Here is a 22,299-nt window from a genome sequence, read left to right on the forward strand (position 1 = left end):
TCTCCGCAAGGAGACATCAGATATGCAAAAGTCATGGTTTTTTGGTCTTCGGAGAGGCGGGGGAACAGGAATACATGTTTGTTCTGCGATTTTGAGCTCTATCTGCAATGGGCACTTTTCATGCTATAAGCAGTTTTTCCTAACAAATGCAAGATATAGCATGGGCTATCTCCGCAAGGAGACATCAGATCTGCAAAAGTTATGGTTTTTTGGTCTTCGGGGAGGCGTGGGAACATGAATATGTGTTTGCTATTTGAATTTGAGCTCTATCTGCAATGGGCACTTTTCACGCTATCAGCAGTTTTTCCTAACAAATGCAAGATATAGCATGGGCTATCTCTGCAAGGAGACATCAGATCTTCAAAAGTCAAGGTTTTTTGGTCTTCGGGGAGGCGGGGGAACATGAATATGTGTTTGTTTTTCGAATTTGAGCTCTTTCTGCAATGGGCACTTTTCATGCTATAAGCAGTTTTTCCTAACAAATGCAAGATATAGCATGGGCTATCTCCGCAAGGAGACATCAGATCTTCAAAAGTCAAGGTTTTTTGGTCTTCGGGGAGGCGGGGGAACATGAATATGTGTTTGTTTTTCGAATTTGAGCTCTATCTGCAATGGGCACTTTTCATGCTATAAGCAGTTTTTCCTAACAAATGCAAGATATAACATGGGCTATCTCCGCAAGGAAACATCAGATCTGCAAAAGTTATGGTTTTTTGGTCTTTGGGGAGGATGGGGAACATGAATATGTGTTTGTTTTTCGAATTTGAGCTCTATCTGCAATGGGCACTTTTCATGCTATAAGCAGTTTTTCCTAACAAATGCAAGATATAACATTGGCTATCTCCACAAGGAAACATCAGATCTGCACAACTCATGGTTTTTTGGTCTTCGGGGAGGCGGGGGAACATGAAAATGTGTTTGTTTTTCGAATTTGACCTCTATCTGAAATGGGCACTTTTCATGCTATAAGCAGTTTTTCCTAACAAATGCAAGATATAACATGGGCTATCTCCGCAAGGAAACATGAGATCTGCAAACGTTATGGTTTTTTGGTCTTCGGGGAGGATGGGGAACATGAATATGTTTTTGTTTTTCGAATTTGAGCTCTTTCTGCAGTGGGCACTTTTCATGCTATAAGCAGTTTTTCCTAACAAATGCAAGATATAACATGGGCTATCTCCGCAAGGAAACATGAGATCTGCAAAAGTTATGGTTTTTTGTTCTTCGGGGAGGATGGGGAACATGAATATGTGTTTGTTTTTCGAATTTGACCTCTATCTGAAATGAGCACTTTTCATGCTCTGAGCAGTTTTTCCTAACAAATGCAAGATATAACATTGGCTATCTCCGCAAGGAAACATCAGATCTGCACAACTCATGGTTTTTTGGTCTTCGGGGAGGATGGGGAACATGAATATGTGATTGTTTTTCGAATTTGAGCTCTTTCTGCAATGGGCACTTTTCATGCTATAAGCAGTTTTTCCTAACAAATGCAAGATATAACATTGGCTATCTCCGCAAGGAAACATCAGATCTGCACAACTCATGGTTTTTTGGTCTTCGGGGAGGTGGGGGAACATAAATATGTGTTTGTTTTTCGAATTTGAGCTCTTTCTGCAATGGGCACTTTTCATGCTATAAGCAGTTTTTCCTAACAAATGCAAGATATAACATGGGCTATCTCCGCAAGGAAACATGAGATCTGCAAACGTTATGGTTTTTTGCTCTTCGGGGAGGATGGGGAACATGAATATATTTTTTTTTTCCGAATTTGAGCTCTATCTGTAATGGGCACTTTTCACGCTATGAGCAGTTTTTTCTAACAAATGCAAGATATAGCATGGGCTATCTCCGCAAGGAGACATCAGATCTTCAAAAGTCAAGGTTTTTTGGTCTTCGGCGAGGTGGGGGAACAGGAATACGTGTTTGTTCTGCGATTTTGAGTTCTATCTGCAATGGGCACTTTTCATGCTATAAGCAGTTTTTCCTAACAAATGCAACATATAGCATGGGGGAACATGAATATGTGTTTGTTTTGCGAATTTGAGGTCTATCTGTAATGGGCACTTTTCATGCTATAAGCAGTTTTTCCTAACAAATGGGCTATCTCCACAAGGAGACATCAGATATGCAAAAGTCATGGTTTTTTGGTCTTCGGAGAGGCGGGGGAACAGGAATACATGTTTGTTCTGCGATTTTGAGCTCTATCTGAAATGGGCACTTTTCATGCTATAAGCAGTTTTTCCTAACAAATGCAAGATATAGCATGGGCTATCTCCGCAAGGAAACATCAGATCTGCACAACTCATGGTTTTTTGGTCTTCGGGGAGGAGGGGGAACATGAATATGTTTTTCGAATTTGAGATCTTTCTGCAATTGGCACTTTTCATACTATAAGCAGTTTTTCCTAACAAATGCAAGATATAACATTGGCTATCTCCGCAAGGAAACATCAGATCTGCTCAACTCATGGATTTTTGGTCTTCGGGGAGGAGGGGGAACATGAATATGTGTTTGTTTTTCGAATTTGAGCTCATTCTGCAATGGGCACTTTTCATACTATAAGCAGTTTTTCCTAACAAATGCAAGATATAACATGGGCTATCTCCGCAAGGAAACATCAGATCTGCACAACTCATGGTTTTTTGGTCTTCGGGGAGGCGGGGGAACATGAAAATGTGTTTGTTTTTCGAATTTGACCTCTATCTGCAATGGGCACTTTTCATGTTATAAGCAGTTTTTCCTAACAAATGCAAGATATAACATGGGCTATCTCCGCAAGGAAACATGAGATCTGCAAAAGTTATGGTTTTTTGTTCTTCGGGGAGGATGGGGAACATGAATATGTGTTTGTTTTTCGAATTTGACCTCTATCTGAAATGAGCACTTTTCATACTCTAAGCAGTTTTTCCTAACAAATGAAAGATATAACATTGGCTATCTCCGCAAGGAAACATCAGATCTGCACAACTCATGGTTTTTTGGTCTTCGGGGAGGTGTGGGAACGTGAAAATAGTGTTTGTTTTTCGAATTTGAGCTCTTTCTGCAATGGGCACTTTTCATGCTATAAGCAGTTTTTCCTAACAAATGCAAGATATAACATGGGCTATCTCCGCAAGGAAACATGAGATCTGCAAACGTTATGGTTTTTTGGTCTTCGGGGAGGATGGGGAACATGAATATGTTTTTGTTTTTCGAATTTGAGCTCTTTCTGCAATGGGCACTTTTCATGCTCTAAGCACTTTTTCCTAACAAATGCAAGATATAAAATTGGCTATCTCCGCAAGGAAACATCAGATCTGCACAACTCATGGTTTTTTGGTCTTCGGGGAGGCGGGGGAACATGAAAATGTGTTTGTTTTTCGAATTTGACCTCTATCTGAAATGGGCAGATAGAGCAGTTTTTCCTAACAAATGCAGTTTTTCCTAACAAATGCAAGATATAACATGGGCTATCTCCGCAAGGAAACATCAGATCTGCAAAAGTTATGGTTTTTTGGTCTTCGGGGAGGATGGGGAACATGAATATGTGTTAGATTTTCAAATTTGAGATCTTTCTTCAATGGGCACTTTTCATGCTATAAGCAGGTTTTCCTAACAAATGCAAGATATACCTTGGCCAACTGCGCAAGGAAACATGAGATCTGCAAAAGTCATGGTTTTTTGGTCTTCGGGGAGGATGGGGAACATGAATATGTGATTGTTTTTCGAATTTGAGCTCTTTCTGCAATGGGCACTTTTCATGCTATAAGCAGTTTTTCCTAACAAATGCAAGATATAACATTGGCTATCTCCGCAAGGAAACATCAGATCTGTACAACTCATGGTTTTTTGGTCTTCGGGGAGGTGGGGGAACATGAAAATGTGTTTGTTTTTCGAATTTGACCTCTATCTGAAATGGGCACTTTTCATGCTATAAGCAGTTTTTCCTAACAAATGCAAGATATAACATGGGCTATCTCCGCAAGGAAACATGAGATCTGCAAAAGTTATGGTTTTTTGGTCTTCGGGGAGGATGGGGAACATGAATATGTGTTTGTTTTTCGAATTTGACCTCTATCTGAAATGAGCACTTTTCATGCTCTAAGCAGTTTTTCCTAACAAATGCAAGATATAACATTGGCTATCTCCGCAAGGAAACATCAGATCTACACAACTCATGGTTTTTTGGTCTTCGGGGAGGCGGGGGAACATGAAAATGTGTTTGTTTTTCGAATTTGACCTCTATCTGCAATGGGCACTTTTCATGTTATAAGCAGTTTTTCCTAACAAATGCAAGATATAACATGGGCTATCTCCGCAAGGAAACATGAGATCTGCAAAAGTTATGGTTTTTTGTTCTTTGGGGAGGATGGGGAACATGAATATGTGTTTGTTTTTCGAATTTGACCTCTATCTGAAATGAGCACTTTTCATGCTCTAAGCAGTTTTTCCTAACAAATGAAAGATATAACATTGGCGATCTCCGCAAGGAAACATCAGATCTGCACAACTCATGGTTTTTTGGTCTTTGGGGAGGTGTGGGAACGTGAAAATGTGTTTGTTTTTCGAATTTGAGCTCTTTCTGCAATGGGCACTTTTCATGCTATAAGCAGTTTTTCCTAACAAATGCAAGATATAACATGGGCTATCTCCTCAAGGAAACATGAGATCTGCAAACGTTATGGTTTTTTGGTCTTCGGGGAGGATGGGGAACATGAATATGTTTTTGTTTTTCGAATTTGAGCTCTTTCTGCAATGGGCACTTTTCATGCTCTAAGCACTTTTTCCTAACAAATGCAAGATATAACATTGGCTATCTCCGCAAGGAAACATCAGATCTGCACAACTCATGGTTTTTTGGTCTTCGGGGAGGCGGGGGATCATGAAAATGTGTTTGTTTTTCGAATTTGACCTCTATCTGAAATGGGCAGATAGAGCAGTTTTTCCTAACAAATGCAGTTTTTCCTAACAAATGCAAGATATAACATGGGCTATCTCCGCAAGGAAACATCATTTCTGCAAAAGTTATGGTTTTTTGGTCTTCGGGGAGGATGGCGAACATGAATATGTGTTAGATTTTCGAATTTGAGATCTTTCTTCAATGGGCACTTTTCATGCTATAAGCAGGTTTTCCTAACAAATGCAAGATATACCTTGGCCAACTGCGCAAGGAAACATGAGATCTGCAAAAGTCATGGTTTTTTGGTCTTCGGGGAGGATGGGGAACATGAATATGTGATTGTTTTTCGAATTTGAGCTCTTTCTGCAATGGGCACTTTTCATGCTATAAGCAGTTTTTCCTAACAAATGCAAGATATAACATTGGCTATCTCCGCAAGGAAACATCAGATCTGTACAACTCATGGTTTTTTGGTCTTCGGGGAGGTGGGGGAACATGAAAATGTGTTTGTTTTTCGAATTTGACCTCTATCTGAAATGGGCACTTTTCATGCTATAAGCAGTTTTTCCTAACAAATGCAAGATATAACATGGGCTATCTCCGCAAGGAAACATGAGATCTGCAAAAGTTATGGTTTTTTGGTCTTCGGGGAGGATGGGGAACATGAATATGTGTTTGTTTTTCGAATTTGACCTCTATCTGAAATCGGCACTTTTCATGCTCTAAGCAGTTTTTCCTAACAAATGCAAGATATAACATGGGCTATCTCCGCAAGGAAACATCAGATCTGCACAACTCATGGTTTTTTGGTCTTCGGGGAAGAGGGGGAACATGAATATGTGTTTGTTTTTCGAATTTGACCTCTATCTGAAATGAGCACTTTTCATGCTCTAAGCAGTTTTTCCTAACAAATGCAAGATATAACATTGCCATCTCCGCAAGGAAACATCAGATCTGCACAACTCATGGTTTTTTGTTCTTCGGGGAAGCGGGGGAACATGAATATGTGATTGTTTTTCCAATTTGAGCTCTTTCTGCAATGGGCACTTTTCATGCTATAAGCAGTTTTTCCTAACAAATGCAAGATATAACATTGGCTATCTCCGCAAGGAAACATCAGATCTGCACAACTCATGGTTTTTTGGTCTTCGGGGAGGCGGGGGAACATGAAAATGTGTTTGTTTTTCGAATTTGACCTCTATCTGAAATGGGCAGATAGAGCAGTTTTTCCTAACAAATGCAGTTTTTCCTAACAAATGCAAGATATAACATGGGCTATCTCCGCAAGGAAACATCAGATCTGCAAAAGTTATGGTTTTTTGGTCTTCGGGGAGGATGGGGAACATGAATATGTGTTAGATTTTCAAATTTGAGATCTTTCTTCAATGGGCACTTTTCATGCTATAAGCAGGTTTTCCTAACAAATGCAAGATATACCTTGGCCAACTGCGCAAGGAAACATGAGATCTGCAAAAGTCATGGTTTTTTGGTCTTCGGGGAGGATGGGGAACATGAATATGTGATTGTTTTTCGAATTTGAGCTCTTTCTGCAATGGGCACTTTTCATGCTATAAGCAGTTTTTCCTAACAAATGCAAGATATAACATTGGCTATCTCCGCAAGGAAACATCAGATCTGTACAACTCATGGTTTTTTGGTCTTCGGGGAGGTGGGGGAACATGAAAATGTGTTTGTTTTTCGAATTTGACCTCTATCTGAAATCGGCACTTTTCATGCTCTAAGCAGTTTTTCCTAACAAATGCAAGATATAACATTGGCTATCTCCGCAAGGAAACATCAGATCTGCACAACTCATGGTTTTTTGGTCTTCGGGGAGGAGGGGGAACATGAATATGTGTTTGTTTTTCGAATTTGACCTCTATCTGAAATGAGCACTTTTCATGCTCTAAGCAGTTTTTCCTAACAAATGCAAGATATAACATTGGCTATCTCCGCAAGGAAACATCAGATCTACACAACTCATGGTTTTTTGGTCTTCGGGGAGGCGGGGGAACATGAAAATGTGTTTGTTTTTCGAATTTGACCTCTATCTGCAATGGGCACTTTTCATGTTATAAGCAGTTTTTCCTAACAAATGCAAGATATAACATGGGCTATCTCCGCAAGGAAACATGAGATCTGCAAAAGTTATGGTTTTTTGTTCTTTGGGGAGGATGGGGAACATGAATATGTGTTTGTTTTTCGAATTTGACCTCTATCTGAAATGAGCACTTTTCATGCTCTAAGCAGTTTTTCCTAACAAATGAAAGATATAACATTGGCGATCTCCGCAAGGAAACATCAGATCTGCACAACTCATGGTTTTTTGGTCTTTGGGGAGGTGTGGGAACGTGAAAATGTGTTTGTTTTTCGAATTTGAGCTCTTTCTGCAATGGGCACTTTTCATGCTATAAGCAGTTTTTCCTAACAAATGCAAGATATAACATGGGCTATCTCCGCAAGGAAACATCAGATCTGCAAAAGTTATGGTTTTTTGGTCTTCGGGGAGGATGGGGAACATGAATATGTGTTAGATTTTCAAATTTGAGCTCTTTCTGCAATGGGCACTTTTCATGCTCTAAGCACTTTTTCCTAACAAATGCAAGATATAACATTGGCTATCTCCGCAAGGAAACATCAGATCTGCACAACTCATGGTTTTTTGGTCTTCGGGGAGGCGGGGGATCATGAAAATGTGTTTGTTTTTCGAATTTGACCTCTATCTGAAATGGGCAGATAGAGCAGTTTTTCCTAACAAATGCAGTTTTTCCTAACAAATGCAAGATATAACATGGGCTATCTCCGCAAGGAAACATCATTTCTGCAAAAGTTATGGTTTTTTGGTCTTCGGGGAGGATGGGGAACATGAATATGTGTTAGATTTTCGAATTTGAGATCTTTCTTCAATGGGCACTTTTCATGCTATAAGCAGGTTTTCCTAACAAATGCAAGATATACCTTGGCCAACTGCGCAAGGAAACATGAGATCTGCAAAAGTCATGGTTTTTTGGTCTTCGGGGAGGATGGGGAACATGAATATGTGATTGTTTTTCGAATTTGAGCTCTTTCTGCAATGGGCACTTTTCATGCTATAAGCAGTTTTTCCTAACAAATGCAAGATATAACATTGGCTATCTCCGCAAGGAAACATCAGATCTGTACAACTCATGGTTTTTTGGTCTTCGGGGAGGTGGGGGAACATGAAAATGTGTTTGTTTTTCGAATTTGACCTCTATCTGAAATGGGCACTTTTCATGCTATAAGCAGTTTTTCCTAACAAATGCAAGATATAACATGGGCTATCTCCGCAAGGAAACATGAGATCTGCAAAAGTTATGGTTTTTTGGTCTTCGGGGAGGATGGGGAACATGAATATGTGTTTGTTTTTCGAATTTGACCTCTATCTGAAATCGGCACTTTTCATGCTCTAAGCAGTTTTTCCTAACAAATGCAAGATATAACATGGGCTATCTCCGCAAGGAAACATCAGATCTGCAAAAGTTATGGTTTTTTGGTCTTCGGGGAGGATGGGGAACATGAATATGTGTTAGATTTTCAAATTTGAGATCTTTCTTCAATGGGCACTTTTCATGCTATAAGCAGGTTTTCCTAACAAATGCAAGATATACCTTGGCCAACTGCGCAAGGAAACATGAGATCTGCAAAAGTCATGGTTTTTTGGTCTTCGGGGAGGATGGGGAACATGAATATGTGATTGTTTTTCGAATTTGAGCTCTTTCTGCAATGGGCACTTTTCATCCTATAAGCAGTTTTTCCTAACAAATGCAAGATATAACATTGGCTATCTCCGCAAGGAAACATCAGATCTGTACAACTCATGGTTTTTTGGTCTTCGGGGAGGTGGGGGAACATGAAAATGTGTTTGTTTTTCGAATTTGACCTCTATCTGAAATGGGCACTTTTCATGCTATAAGCAGTTTTTCCTAACAAATGCAAGATATAACATGGGCTATCTCCGCAAGGAAACATGAGATCTGCAAAAGTTATGGTTTTTTGGTCTTCGGGGAGGATGGGGAACATGAATATGTGTTTGTTTTTCGAATTTGACCTCTATCTGAAATCGGCACTTTTCATGCTCTAAGCAGTTTTTCCTAACAAATGCAAGATATAACATGGGCTATCTCCGCAAGGAAACATCAGATCTGCACAACTCATGGTTTTTTGGTCTTCGGGGAAGAGGGGGAACATGAATATGTGTTTGTTTTTCGAATTTGACCTCTATCTGAAATGAGCACTTTTCATGCTCTAAGCAGTTTTTCCTAACAAATGCAAGATATAACATTGCCATCTCCGCAAGGAAACATCAGATCTGCACAACTCATGGTTTTTTGTTCTTCGGGGAAGCGGGGGAACATGAATATGTGATTGTTTTTCCAATTTGAGCTCTTTCTGCAATGGGCACTTTTCATGCTATAAGCAGTTTTTCCTAACAAATGCAAGATATAACATTGGCTATCTCCGCAAGGAAACATCAGATCTGCACAACTCATGGTTTTTTGGTCTTCGGGGAGGCGGGGGAACATGAAAATGTGTTTGTTTTTCGAATTTGACCTCTATCTGAAATGGGCAGATAGAGCAGTTTTTCCTAACAAATGCAGTTTTTCCTAACAAATGCAAGATATAACATGGGCTATCTCCGCAAGGAAACATCAGATCTGCAAAAGTTATGGTTTTTTGGTCTTCGGGGAGGATGGGGAACATGAATATGTGTTAGATTTTCAAATTTGAGATCTTTCTTCAATGGGCACTTTTCATGCTATAAGCAGGTTTTCCTAACAAATGCAAGATATACCTTGGCCAACTGCGCAAGGAAACATGAGATCTGCAAAAGTCATGGTTTTTTGGTCTTCGGGGAGGATGGGGAACATGAATATGTGATTGTTTTTCGAATTTGAGCTCTTTCTGCAATGGGCACTTTTCATGCTATAAGCAGTTTTTCCTAACAAATGCAAGATATAACATTGGCTATCTCCGCAAGGAAACATCAGATCTGTACAACTCATGGTTTTTTGGTCTTCGGGGAGGTGGGGGAACATGAAAATGTGTTTGTTTTTCGAATTTGACCTCTATCTGAAATGGGCACTTTTCATGCTATAAGCAGTTTTTCCTAACAAATGCAAGATATAACATGGGCTATCTCCGCAAGGAAACATGAGATCTGCAAAAGTTATGGTTTTTTGGTCTTCGGGGAGGATGGGGAACATGAATATGTGTTTGTTTTTCGAATTTGACCTCTATCTGAAATCGGCACTTTTCATGCTCTAAGCAGTTTTTCCTAACAAATGCAAGATATAACATTGGCTATCTCCGCAAGGAAACATCAGATCTGCACAACTCATGGTTTTTTGGTCTTCGGGGAGGAGGGGGAACATGAATATGTGTTTGTTTTTCGAATTTGACCTCTATCTGAAATGAGCACTTTTCATGCTCTAAGCAGTTTTTCCTAACAAATGCAAGATATAACATTGGCTATCTCCGCAAGGAAACATCAGATCTACACAACTCATGGTTTTTTGGTCTTCGGGGAGGCGGGGGAACATGAAAATGTGTTTGTTTTTCGAATTTGACCTCTATCTGCAATGGGCACTTTTCATGTTATAAGCAGTTTTTCCTAACAAATGCAAGATATAACATGGGCTATCTCCGCAAGGAAACATGAGATCTGCAAAAGTTATGGTTTTTTGTTCTTTGGGGAGGATGGGGAACATGAATATGTGTTTGTTTTTCGAATTTGACCTCTATCTGAAATGAGCACTTTTCATGCTCTAAGCAGTTTTTCCTAACAAATGAAAGATATAACATTGGCGATCTCCGCAAGGAAACATCAGATCTGCACAACTCATGGTTTTTTGGTCTTTGGGGAGGTGTGGGAACGTGAAAATGTGTTTGTTTTTCGAATTTGAGCTCTTTCTGCAATGGGCACTTTTCATGCTATAAGCAGTTTTTCCTAACAAATGCAAGATATAACATGGGCTATCTCCTCAAGGAAACATGAGATCTGCAAACGTTATGGTTTTTTGGTCTTCGGGGAGGATGGGGAACATGAATATGTTTTTGTTTTTCGAATTTGAGCTCTTTCTGCAATGGGCACTTTTCATGCTCTAAGCACTTTTTCCTAACAAATGCAAGATATAACATTGGCTATCTCCGCAAGGAAACATCAGATCTGCACAACTCATGGTTTTTTGGTCTTCGGGGAGGCGGGGGATCATGAAAATGTGTTTGTTTTTCGAATTTGACCTCTATCTGAAATGGGCAGATAGAGCAGTTTTTCCTAACAAATGCAGTTTTTCCTAACAAATGCAAGATATAACATGGGCTATCTCCGCAAGGAAACATCATTTCTGCAAAAGTTATGGTTTTTTGGTCTTCGGGGAGGATGGGGAACATGAATATGTGTTAGATTTTCGAATTTGAGATCTTTCTTCAATGGGCACTTTTCATGCTATAAGCAGGTTTTCCTAACAAATGCAAGATATACCTTGGCCAACTGCGCAAGGAAACATGAGATCTGCAAAAGTCATGGTTTTTTGGTCTTCGGGGAGGATGGGGAACATGAATATGTGATTGTTTTTCGAATTTGAGCTCTTTCTGCAATGGGCACTTTTCATGCTATAAGCAGTTTTTCCTAACAAATGCAAGATATAACATTGGCTATCTCCGCAAGGAAACATCAGATCTGTACAACTCATGGTTTTTTGGTCTTCGGGGAGGTGGGGGAACATGAAAATGTGTTTGTTTTTCGAATTTGACCTCTATCTGAAATGGGCACTTTTCATGCTATAAGCAGTTTTTCCTAACAAATGCAAGATATAACATGGGCTATCTCCGCAAGGAAACATCAGATCTGCACAACTCATGGTTTTTTGGTCTTTGGGGAGGTGTGGGAACGTGAAAATGTGTTTGTTTTTCGAATTTGAGCTCTTTCTGCAATGGGCACTTTTCATGCTATAAGCAGTTTTTCCTAACAAATGCAAGATATAACATGGGGTATCTCCTCAAGGAAACATGAGATCTGCAAACGTTATGGTTTTTTGGTCTTCGGGGAGGATGGGGAACATGAATATGTTTTTGTTTTTCGAATTTGAGCTCTTTCTGCAATGGGCACTTTTCATGCTCTAAGCACTTTTTCCTAACAAATGCAAGATATAACATTGGCTATCTCCGCAAGGAAACATCAGATCTGCACAACTCATGGTTTTTTGGTCTTCGGGGAGGCGGGGGATCATGAAAATGTGTTTGTTTTTCGAATTTGACCTCTATCTGAAATGGGCAGATAGAGCAGTTTTTCCTAACAAATGCAGTTTTTCCTAACAAATGCAAGATATAACATGGGCTATCTCCGCAAGGAAACATCATTTCTGCAAAAGTTATGGTTTTTTGGTCTTCGGGGAGGATGGGGAACATGAATATGTGTTAGATTTTCGAATTTGAGATCTTTCTTCAATGGGCACTTTTCATGCTATAAGCAGGTTTTCCTAACAAATGCAAGATATACCTTGGCCAACTGCGCAAGGAAACATGAGATCTGCAAAAGTCATGGTTTTTTGGTCTTCGGGGAGGATGGGGAACATGAATATGTGATTGTTTTTCGAATTTGAGCTCTTTCTGCAATGGGCACTTTTCATGCTATAAGCAGTTTTTCCTAACAAATGCAAGATATAACATTGGCTATCTCCGCAAGGAAACATCAGATCTGTACAACTCATGGTTTTTTGGTCTTCGGGGAGGTGGGGGAACATGAAAATGTGTTTGTTTTTCGAATTTGACCTCTATCTGAAATGGGCACTTTTCATGCTATAAGCAGTTTTTCCTAACAAATGCAAGATATAACATGGGCTATCTCCGCAAGGAAACATGAGATCTGCAAAAGTTATGGTTTTTTGGTCTTCGGGGAGGATGGGGAACATGAATATGTGTTTGTTTTTCGAATTTGACCTCTATCTGAAATCGGCACTTTTCATGCTCTAAGCAGTTTTTCCTAACAAATGCAAGATATAACATTGCCATCTCCGCAAGGAAACATCAGATCTGCACAACTCATGGTTTTTTGTTCTTCGGGGAAGCGGGGGAACATGAATATGTGATTGTTTTTCCAATTTGAGCTCTTTCTGCAATGGGCACTTTTCATGCTATAAGCAGTTTTTCCTAACAAATGCAAGATATAACATTGGCTATCTCCGCAAGGAAACATCAGATCTGCACAACTCATGGTTTTTTGGTCTTCGGGGAGGCGGGGGAACATGAAAATGTGTTTGTTTTTCGAATTTGACCTCTATCTGAAATGGGCAGATAGAGCAGTTTTTCCTAACAAATGCAGTTTTTCCTAACAAATGCAAGATATAACATGGGCTATCTCCGCAAGGAAACATCAGATCTGCAAAAGTTATGGTTTTTTGGTCTTCGGGGAGGATGGGGAACATGAATATGTGTTAGATTTTCAAATTTGAGATCTTTCTTCAATGGGCACTTTTCATGCTATAAGCAGGTTTTCCTAACAAATGCAAGATATACCTTGGCCAACTGCGCAAGGAAACATGAGATCTGCAAAAGTCATGGTTTTTTGGTCTTCGGGGAGGATGGGGAACATGAATATGTGATTGTTTTTCGAATTTGAGCTCTTTCTGCAATGGGCACTTTTCATGCTATAAGCAGTTTTTCCTAACAAATGCAAGATATAACATTGGCTATCTCCGCAAGGAAACATCAGATCTGTACAACTCATGGTTTTTTGGTCTTCGGGGAGGTGGGGGAACATGAAAATGTGTTTGTTTTTCGAATTTGACCTCTATCTGAAATGGGCACTTTTCATGCTATAAGCAGTTTTTCCTAACAAATGCAAGATATAACATGGGCTATCTCCGCAAGGAAACATGAGATCTGCAAAAGTTATGGTTTTTTGGTCTTCGGGGAGGATGGGGAACATGAATATGTGTTTGTTTTTCGAATTTGACCTCTATCTGAAATCGGCACTTTTCATGCTCTAAGCAGTTTTTCCTAACAAATGCAAGATATAACATTGCCATCTCCGCAAGGAAACATCAGATCTGCACAACTCATGGTTTTTTGTTCTTCGGGGAAGCGGGGGAACATGAATATGTGATTGTTTTTCCAATTTGAGCTCTTTCTGCAATGGGCACTTTTCATGCTATAAGCAGTTTTTCCTAACAAATGCAAGATATAACATTGGCTATCTCCGCAAGGAAACATCAGATCTGCACAACTCATGGTTTTTTGGTCTTCGGGGAGGCGGGGGAACATGAAAATGTGTTTGTTTTTCGAATTTGACCTCTATCTGAAATGGGCAGATAGAGCAGTTTTTCCTAACAAATGCAGTTTTTCCTAACAAATGCAAGATATAACATGGGCTATCTCCGCAAGGAAACATCAGATCTGCAAAAGTTATGGTTTTTTGGTCTTCGGGGAGGATGGGGAACATGAATATGTGTTAGATTTTCAAATTTGAGATCTTTCTTCAATGGGCACTTTTCATGCTATAAGCAGGTTTTCCTAACAAATGCAAGATATACCTTGGCCAACTGCGCAAGGAAACATGAGATCTGCAAAAGTCATGGTTTTTTGGTCTTCGGGGAGGATGGGGAACATGAATATGTGATTGTTTTTCGAATTTGAGCTCTTTCTGCAATGGGCACTTTTCATGCTATAAGCAGTTTTTCCTAACAAATGCAAGATATAACATTGGCTATCTCCGCAAGGAAACATCAGATCTGTACAACTCATGGTTTTTTGGTCTTCGGGGAGGTGGGGGAACATGAAAATGTGTTTGTTTTTCGAATTTGACCTCTATCTGAAATGGGCACTTTTCATGCTATAAGCAGTTTTTCCTAACAAATGCAAGATATAACATGGGCTATCTCCGCAAGGAAACATGAGATCTGCAAAAGTTATGGTTTTTTGGTCTTCGGGGAGGATGGGGAACATGAATATGTGTTTGTTTTTCGAATTTGACCTCTATCTGAAATCGGCACTTTTCATGCTCTAAGCAGTTTTTCCTAACAAATGCAAGATATAACATTGGCTATCTCCGCAAGGAAACATCAGATCTGCACAACTCATGGTTTTTTGGTCTTCGGGGAGGAGGGGGAACATGAATATGTGTTTGTTTTTCGAATTTGACCTCTATCTGAAATGAGCACTTTTCATGCTCTAAGCAGTTTTTCCTAACAAATGCAAGATATAACATTGGCTATCTCCGCAAGGAAACATCAGATCTACACAACTCATGGTTTTTTGGTCTTCGGGGAGGCGGGGGAACATGAAAATGTGTTTGTTTTTCGAATTTGACCTCTATCTGCAATGGGCACTTTTCATGTTATAAGCAGTTTTTCCTAACAAATGCAAGATATAACATGGGCTATCTCCGCAAGGAAACATGAGATCTGCAAAAGTTATGGTTTTTTGTTCTTTGGGGAGGATGGGGAACATGAATATGTGTTTGTTTTTCGAATTTGACCTCTATCTGAAATGAGCACTTTTCATGCTCTAAGCAGTTTTTCCTAACAAATGAAAGATATAACATTGGCGATCTCCGCAAGGAAACATCAGATCTGCACAACTCATGGTTTTTTGGTCTTTGGGGAGGTGTGGGAACGTGAAAATGTGTTTGTTTTTCGAATTTGAGCTCTTTCTGCAATGGGCACTTTTCATGCTATAAGCAGTTTTTCCTAACAAATGCAAGATATAACATGGGCTATCTCCTCAAGGAAACATGAGATCTGCAAACGTTATGGTTTTTTGGTCTTCGGGGAGGATGGGGAACATGAATATGTTTTTGTTTTTCGAATTTGAGCTCTTTCTGCAATGGGCACTTTTCATGCTCTAAGCACTTTTTCCTAACAAATGCAAGATATAACATTGGCTATCTCCGCAAGGAAACATCAGATCTGCACAACTCATGGTTTTTTGGTCTTTGGGGAGGCGGGGGATCATGAAAATGTGTTTGTTTTTCGAATTTGACCTCTATCTGAAATGGGCAGATAGAGCAGTTTTTCCTAACAAATGCAGTTTTTCCTAACAAATGCAAGATATAACATGGGCTATCTCCGCAAGGAAACATCATTTCTGCAAAAGTTATGGTTTTTTGGTCTTCGGGGAGGATGGGGAACATGAATATGTGTTAGATTTTCGAATTTGAGATCTTTCTTCAATGGGCACTTTTCATGCTATAAGCAGGTTTTCCTAACAAATGCAAGATATACCTTGGCCAACTGCGCAAGGAAACATGAGATCTGCAAAAGTCATGGTTTTTTGGTCTTCGGGGAGGATGGGGAACATGAATATGTGATTGTTTTTCGAATTTGAGCTCTTTCTGCAATGGGCACTTTTCATGCTATAAGCAGTTTTTCCTAACAAATGCAAGATATAACATGGGCTATCTCCGCAAGGAAACATCAGATCTGTACAACTCATGGTTTTTTGGTCTTCGGGGAGGTGGGGGAACATGAAAATGTGTTTGTTTTTCGAATTTGACCTCTATCTGAAATGGGCACTTTTCATGCTATAAGCAGTTTTTCCTAACAAATGCAAGATATAACATGGGCTATCTCCGCAAGGAAACATGAGATCTGCAAAAGTTATGGTTTTTTGGTCTTCGGGGAGGATGGGGAACATGAATATGTGTTTGTTTTTCGAATTTGACCTCTATCTGAAATCGGCACTTTTCATGCTCTAAGCAGTTTTTCCTAACAAATGCAAGATATAACATGGGCTATCTCCGCAAGGAAACATCAGATCTGCACAACTCATGGTTTTTTGGTCTTCGGGGAAGAGGGGGAACATGAATATGTGTTTGTTTTTCGAATTTGACCTCTATCTGAAATGAGCACTTTTCATGCTCTAAGCAGTTTTTCCTAACAAATGCAAGATATAACATTGCCATCTCCGCAAGGAAACATCAGATCTGCACAACTCATGGTTTTTTGTTCTTCGGGGAAGCGGGGGAACATGAATATGTGATTGTTTTTCTAATTTGAGCTCTTTCTGCAATGGGCACTTTTCATGCTATAAGCAGTTTTTCCTAACAAATGCAAGATATAACATGGGCTATCTCCGCAAGGAAACATGAGATCTGCAAAAGTTATGGTTTTTTGGTCTTCGGGGAGGATGGGGAACATGAATATGTTTTTGTTTTTCGAATTTGAGCTCTTTCTGCAATGGGCACTTTTCATGCTATAAGCAGTTTTTCCTAACAAATGCAAGATATAACATGGGCTATCTCCGCAAGGAAACATGAGATCTGCAAACGTTATGGTTTTTTGGTCTTCGGGGAGGATGGGGAACATGAATATGTTTTTGTTTTTCGAATTTGAGCTCTTTCTGCAATGGGCACTTTTCATGCTATAAGCACTTTTTCCTGACAAATGCAAGATATAACATTGGCTATCTCCGCAAGGAAACATCAGATCTGCACAACTCATGGTTTTTTGGTGTTCGGGGAGGATGGGGAACATGAATATGTGATTGTTTTTCGAATTTGAGCTCTTTCTGCAATGGGCACTTTTCATGCTATAAGCAGTTTTTCCTAACAAATGCAAGATATAACATTGGCTATCTCCGCAAGGAAACATCAGATCTGCACAACTCATGGTTTTTTGGTCTTCGGGGAGGTGGGGGAACATGAAAATGTGTTTGTTTTTCGAATTTGACCTCTATCTGAAATGGGCACTTTTCATGCTATAAGCAGTTTTTCCTAACAAATGCAAGATATAACATGGGCTATCTCCGCAAGGAAACATGAGATCTGCAAAAGTTATGGTTTTTTGGTCTTCGGGGAGGATGGGGAACATGAATATGTGTTTGTTTTTCGAATTTGACCTCTATCTGAAATGGGCACTTTTCATGCTCTAAGCAGTTTTTCCTAACAAATGCAAGATATAACATTGGCTATCTCCGCAAGGAAACATCAGATCTGCACAACTCATGGTTTTTTGGTCTTCGGAGAGGAGGGGGAACATGAATATGTGTTTGTTTTTCGAATTTGACCTCTATCTGAAATGAGCACTTTTCATGCTCTAAGCAGTTTTTCCTAACAAATGCAAGATATAACATGGGCTATCTCCGCAAGGAAACATCAGATCTACACAACTCATGGTTTTTTGGTCTTCGGGGAGGAGGGGGAACATGAATATGTGTTTGTTTTTCGAATTTGAGATCTTTCTGCAATGGGCGCTTTTCATGCTCTAAGCAGTTTTTCCTAACAAATGCAAGATATAACATTGGCTATCTCCGCAAGGAAACATCAGATCTGCACAACTCATGGTTTTTTGGTCTTCGGAGAGGAGGGGGAACATGAATATGTGTTTGTTTTTCGAATTTGACCTCTATCTGAAATGAGCACTTTTCATGCTCTAAGCAGTTTTTCCTAACAAATGCAAGATATAACATGGGCTATCTCCGCAAGGAAACATCAGATCTACACAACTCATGGTTTTTTGGTCTTCGGGGAGGAGGGGGAACATGAATATGTGTTTGTTTTTCGAATTTGAGATCTTTCTGCAATGGGCGCTTTTCATGCTATAAGCAGTTTTTCCTAACAAATGCAAGATATAACATTGGCTATCTCCGCAAGGAAACATCATTTCTGCAAAAGTTATGGTTTTTTGGTCTTCGGGGAGGATGGGGAACATGAATATGTGTTAGATTTTCGAATTTGAGATCTTTCTTCAATGGGCACTTTTCATGCTATAAGCAGGTTTTCCTAACAAATGCAAGATATACCTTGGCCAACTGCGCAAGAAAACATGAGATCTGCAAAAGTCATGGTTTTTTGGTCTTCGGGGAGGATGGGGAACATGAATATGTGATTGTTTTTCGAATTTGAGCTCTTTCTGCAATGGGCACTTTTCATGCTATAAGCAGTTTTTCCTAACAAATGCAAGATATAACATGGGCTATCTCCGCAAGGAAACATCAGATCTGTACAACTCATGGTTTTTTGGTCTTCGGGGAGGTGGGGGAACATGAAAATGTGTTTGTTTTTCGAATTTGACCTCTATCTGAAATGGGCACTTTTCATGCTATAAGCAGTTTTTCCTAACAAATGCAAGATATAACATGGGCTATCTCCGCAAGGAAACATGAGATCTGCAAAAGTTATGGTTTTTTGGTCTTCGGGGAGGATGGGGAACATGAATATGTGTTTGTTTTTCGAATTTGACCTCTATCTGAAATCGGCACTTTTCATGCTCTAAGCAGTTTTTCCTAACAAATGCAAGATATAACATGGGCTATCTCCGCAAGGAAACATCAGATCTGCACAACTCATGGTTTTTTGGTCTTCGGGGAAGAGGGGGAACATGAATATGTGTTTGTTTTTCGAATTTGACCTCTATCTGAAATGAGCACTTTTCATGCTCTAAGCAGTTTTTCCTAACAAATGCAAGATATAACATTGCCATCTCCGCAAGGAAACATCAGATCTGCACAACTCATGGTTTTTTGTTCTTCGGGGAGGAGGGGGAACATGAATATGTGATTGTTTTTCCAATTTGAGCTCTTTCTGCAATGGGCACTTTTCATGCTATAAGCAGTTTTTCCTAACAAATGCAAGATATAACATGGGCTATCTCCGCAAGGAAACATGAGATCTGCAAAAGTTATGGTTTTTTGGTCTTCGGGGAGGATGGGGAACATGAATATGTTTTTGTTTTTCGAATTTGAGCTCTTTCTGCAATGGGCACTTTTCATGCTATAAGCAGTTTTTCCTAACAAATGCAAGATATAACATGGGCTATCTCCGCAAGGAAACATGAGATCTGCAAACGTTATGGTTTTTTGGTCTTCGGGGAGGATGGGGAACATGAATATGTTTTTGTTTTTCGAATTTGAGCTCTTTCTGCAATGGGCACTTTTCATGCTATAAGCACTTTTTCCTGACAAATGCAAGATATAACATTGGCTATCTCCGCAAGGAAACATCAGATCTGCACAACTCATGGTTTTTTGGTGTTCGGGGAGGATGGGGAACATGAATATGTGATTGTTTTTCGAATTTGAGCTCTTTCTGCAATGGGCACTTTTCATGCTATAAGCAGTTTTTCCTAACAAATGCAAGATATAACATTGGCTATCTCCGCAAGGAAACATCAGATCTGCACAACTCATGGTTTTTTGGTCTTCGGGGAGGTGGGGGAACATGAAAATGTGTTTGTTTTTCGAATTTGACCTCTATCTGAAATGGGCACTTTTCATGCTATAAGCAGTTTTTCCTAACAAATGCAAGATATAACATGGGCTATCTCCGCAAGGAAACATGAGATCTGCAAAAGTTATGGTTTTTTGGTCTTCGGGGAGGATGGGGAACATGAATATGTGATTGTTTTTCGAATTTGACCTCTATCTGAAATGGGCACTTTTCATGCTCTAAGCAGTTTTTCCTAACAAATGCAAGATATAACATTGGCTATCTCCGCAAGGAAACATCAGATCTGCACAACTCATGGTTTTTTGGTCTTCGGAGAGGAGGGGGAACATGAATATGTGTTTGTTTTTCGAATTTGACCTCTATCTGAAATGAGCTCTTTTCATGCTCTAAGCAGTTTTTCCTAACAAATGCAAGATATAACATGGGCTATCTCCGCAAGGAAACATGAGATCTGCAAAAGTTATGGTTTTTTGGTCTTCGGGGAGGATGGGGAACATGAATATGTGTTTGTTTTTCGAATTTGACCTCTATCTGAAATCGGCACTTTTCATGCTCTAAGCAGTTTTTCCTAACAAATGCAAGATATAACATGGGCTATCTCCGCAAGGAAACATCAGATCTGCACAACTCATGGTTTTTTGGTCTTCGGGGAAGAGGGGGAACATGAATATGTGTTTGTTTTTCGAATTTGACCTCTATCTGAAATGAGCACTTTTCATGCTCTAAGCAGTTTTTCCTAACAAATGCAAGATATAACATTGCCATCTCCGCAAGGAAACATCAGATCTGCACAACTCATGGTTTTTTGTTCTTCGGGGAAGCGGGGGAACATGAATATGTGATTGTTTTTCCAATTTGAGCTCTTTCTGCAATGGGCACTTTTCATGCTATAAGCAGTTTTTCCTAACAAATGCAAGATATAACATGGGCTATCTCCGCAAGGAAACATGAGATCTGCAAAAGTTATGGTTTTTTGGTCTTCGGGGAGGATGGGGAACATGAATATGTTTTTGTTTTTCGAATTTGAGCTCTTTCTGCAATGGGCACTTTTCATGCTATAAGCAGTTTTTCCTAACAAATGCAAGATATAACATGGGCTATCTCCGCAAGGAAACATGAGATCTGCAAACGTTATGGTTTTTTGGTCTTCGGGGAGGATGGGGAACATGAATATGTTTTTGTTTTTCGAATTTGAGCTCTTTCTGCAATGGGCACTTTTCATGCTATAAGCACTTTTTCCTGACAAATGCAAGATATAACATTGGCTATCTCCGCAAGGAAACATCAGATCTGCACAACTCATGGTTTTTTGGTGTTCGGGGAGGATGGGGAACATGAATATGTGATTGTTTTTCGAATTTGAGCTCTTTCTGCAATGGGCACTTTTCATGCTATAAGCAGTTTTTCCTAACAAATGCAAGATATAACATTGGCTATCTCCGCAAGGAAACATCAGATCTGCACAACTCATGGTTTTTTGGTCTTCGGGGAGGTGGGGGAACATGAAAATGTGTTTGTTTTTCGAATTTGACCTCTATCTGAAATGGGCACTTTTCATGCTATAAGCAGTTTTTCCTAACAAATGCAAGATATAACATGGGCTATCTCCGCAAGGAAACATGAGATCTGCAAAAGTTATGGTTTTTTGGTCTTCGGGGAGGATGGGGAACATGAATATGTGTTTGTTTTTCGAATTTGACCTCTATCTGAAATGGGCACTTTTCATGCTCTAAGCAGTTTTTCCTAACAAATGCAAGATATAACATTGGCTATCTCCGCAAGGAAACATCAGATCTGCACAACTCATGGTTTTTTGGTCTTCGGAGAGGAGGGGGAACATGAATATGTGTTTGTTTTTCGAATTTGACCTCTATCTGAAATGAGCACTTTTCATGCTCTAAGCAGTTTTTCCTAACAAATGCAAGATATAACATTGGCTATCTCCGCAAGGAAACATCAGATCTACACAACTCATGGTTTTTTGGTCTTCGGGGAGGAGGGGGAACATGAATATGTGTTTGTTTTTCGAATTTGAGATCTTTCTGCAATGGGCGCTTTTCATGCTATAAGCAGTTTTTCCTAACAAATGCAAGATATAACATTGGCTATCTCCGCAAGGAAACATCAGATCTGCACAACCCATGGTTTTTTGGTCTTCGGGGAGGAGGGGGAACATGAATATGTGTTTGTTTTTCAAATTTGAGATCTTTCTGCAATGGGCACTTTTCATACT

The sequence above is a fragment of the Vipera ursinii genome (assembly GCF_947247035.1).
Source record: "Vipera ursinii genome assembly, chromosome: 15".
Classification (NCBI taxonomy): Eukaryota; Metazoa; Chordata; class Lepidosauria; order Squamata; family Viperidae; genus Vipera; species Vipera ursinii.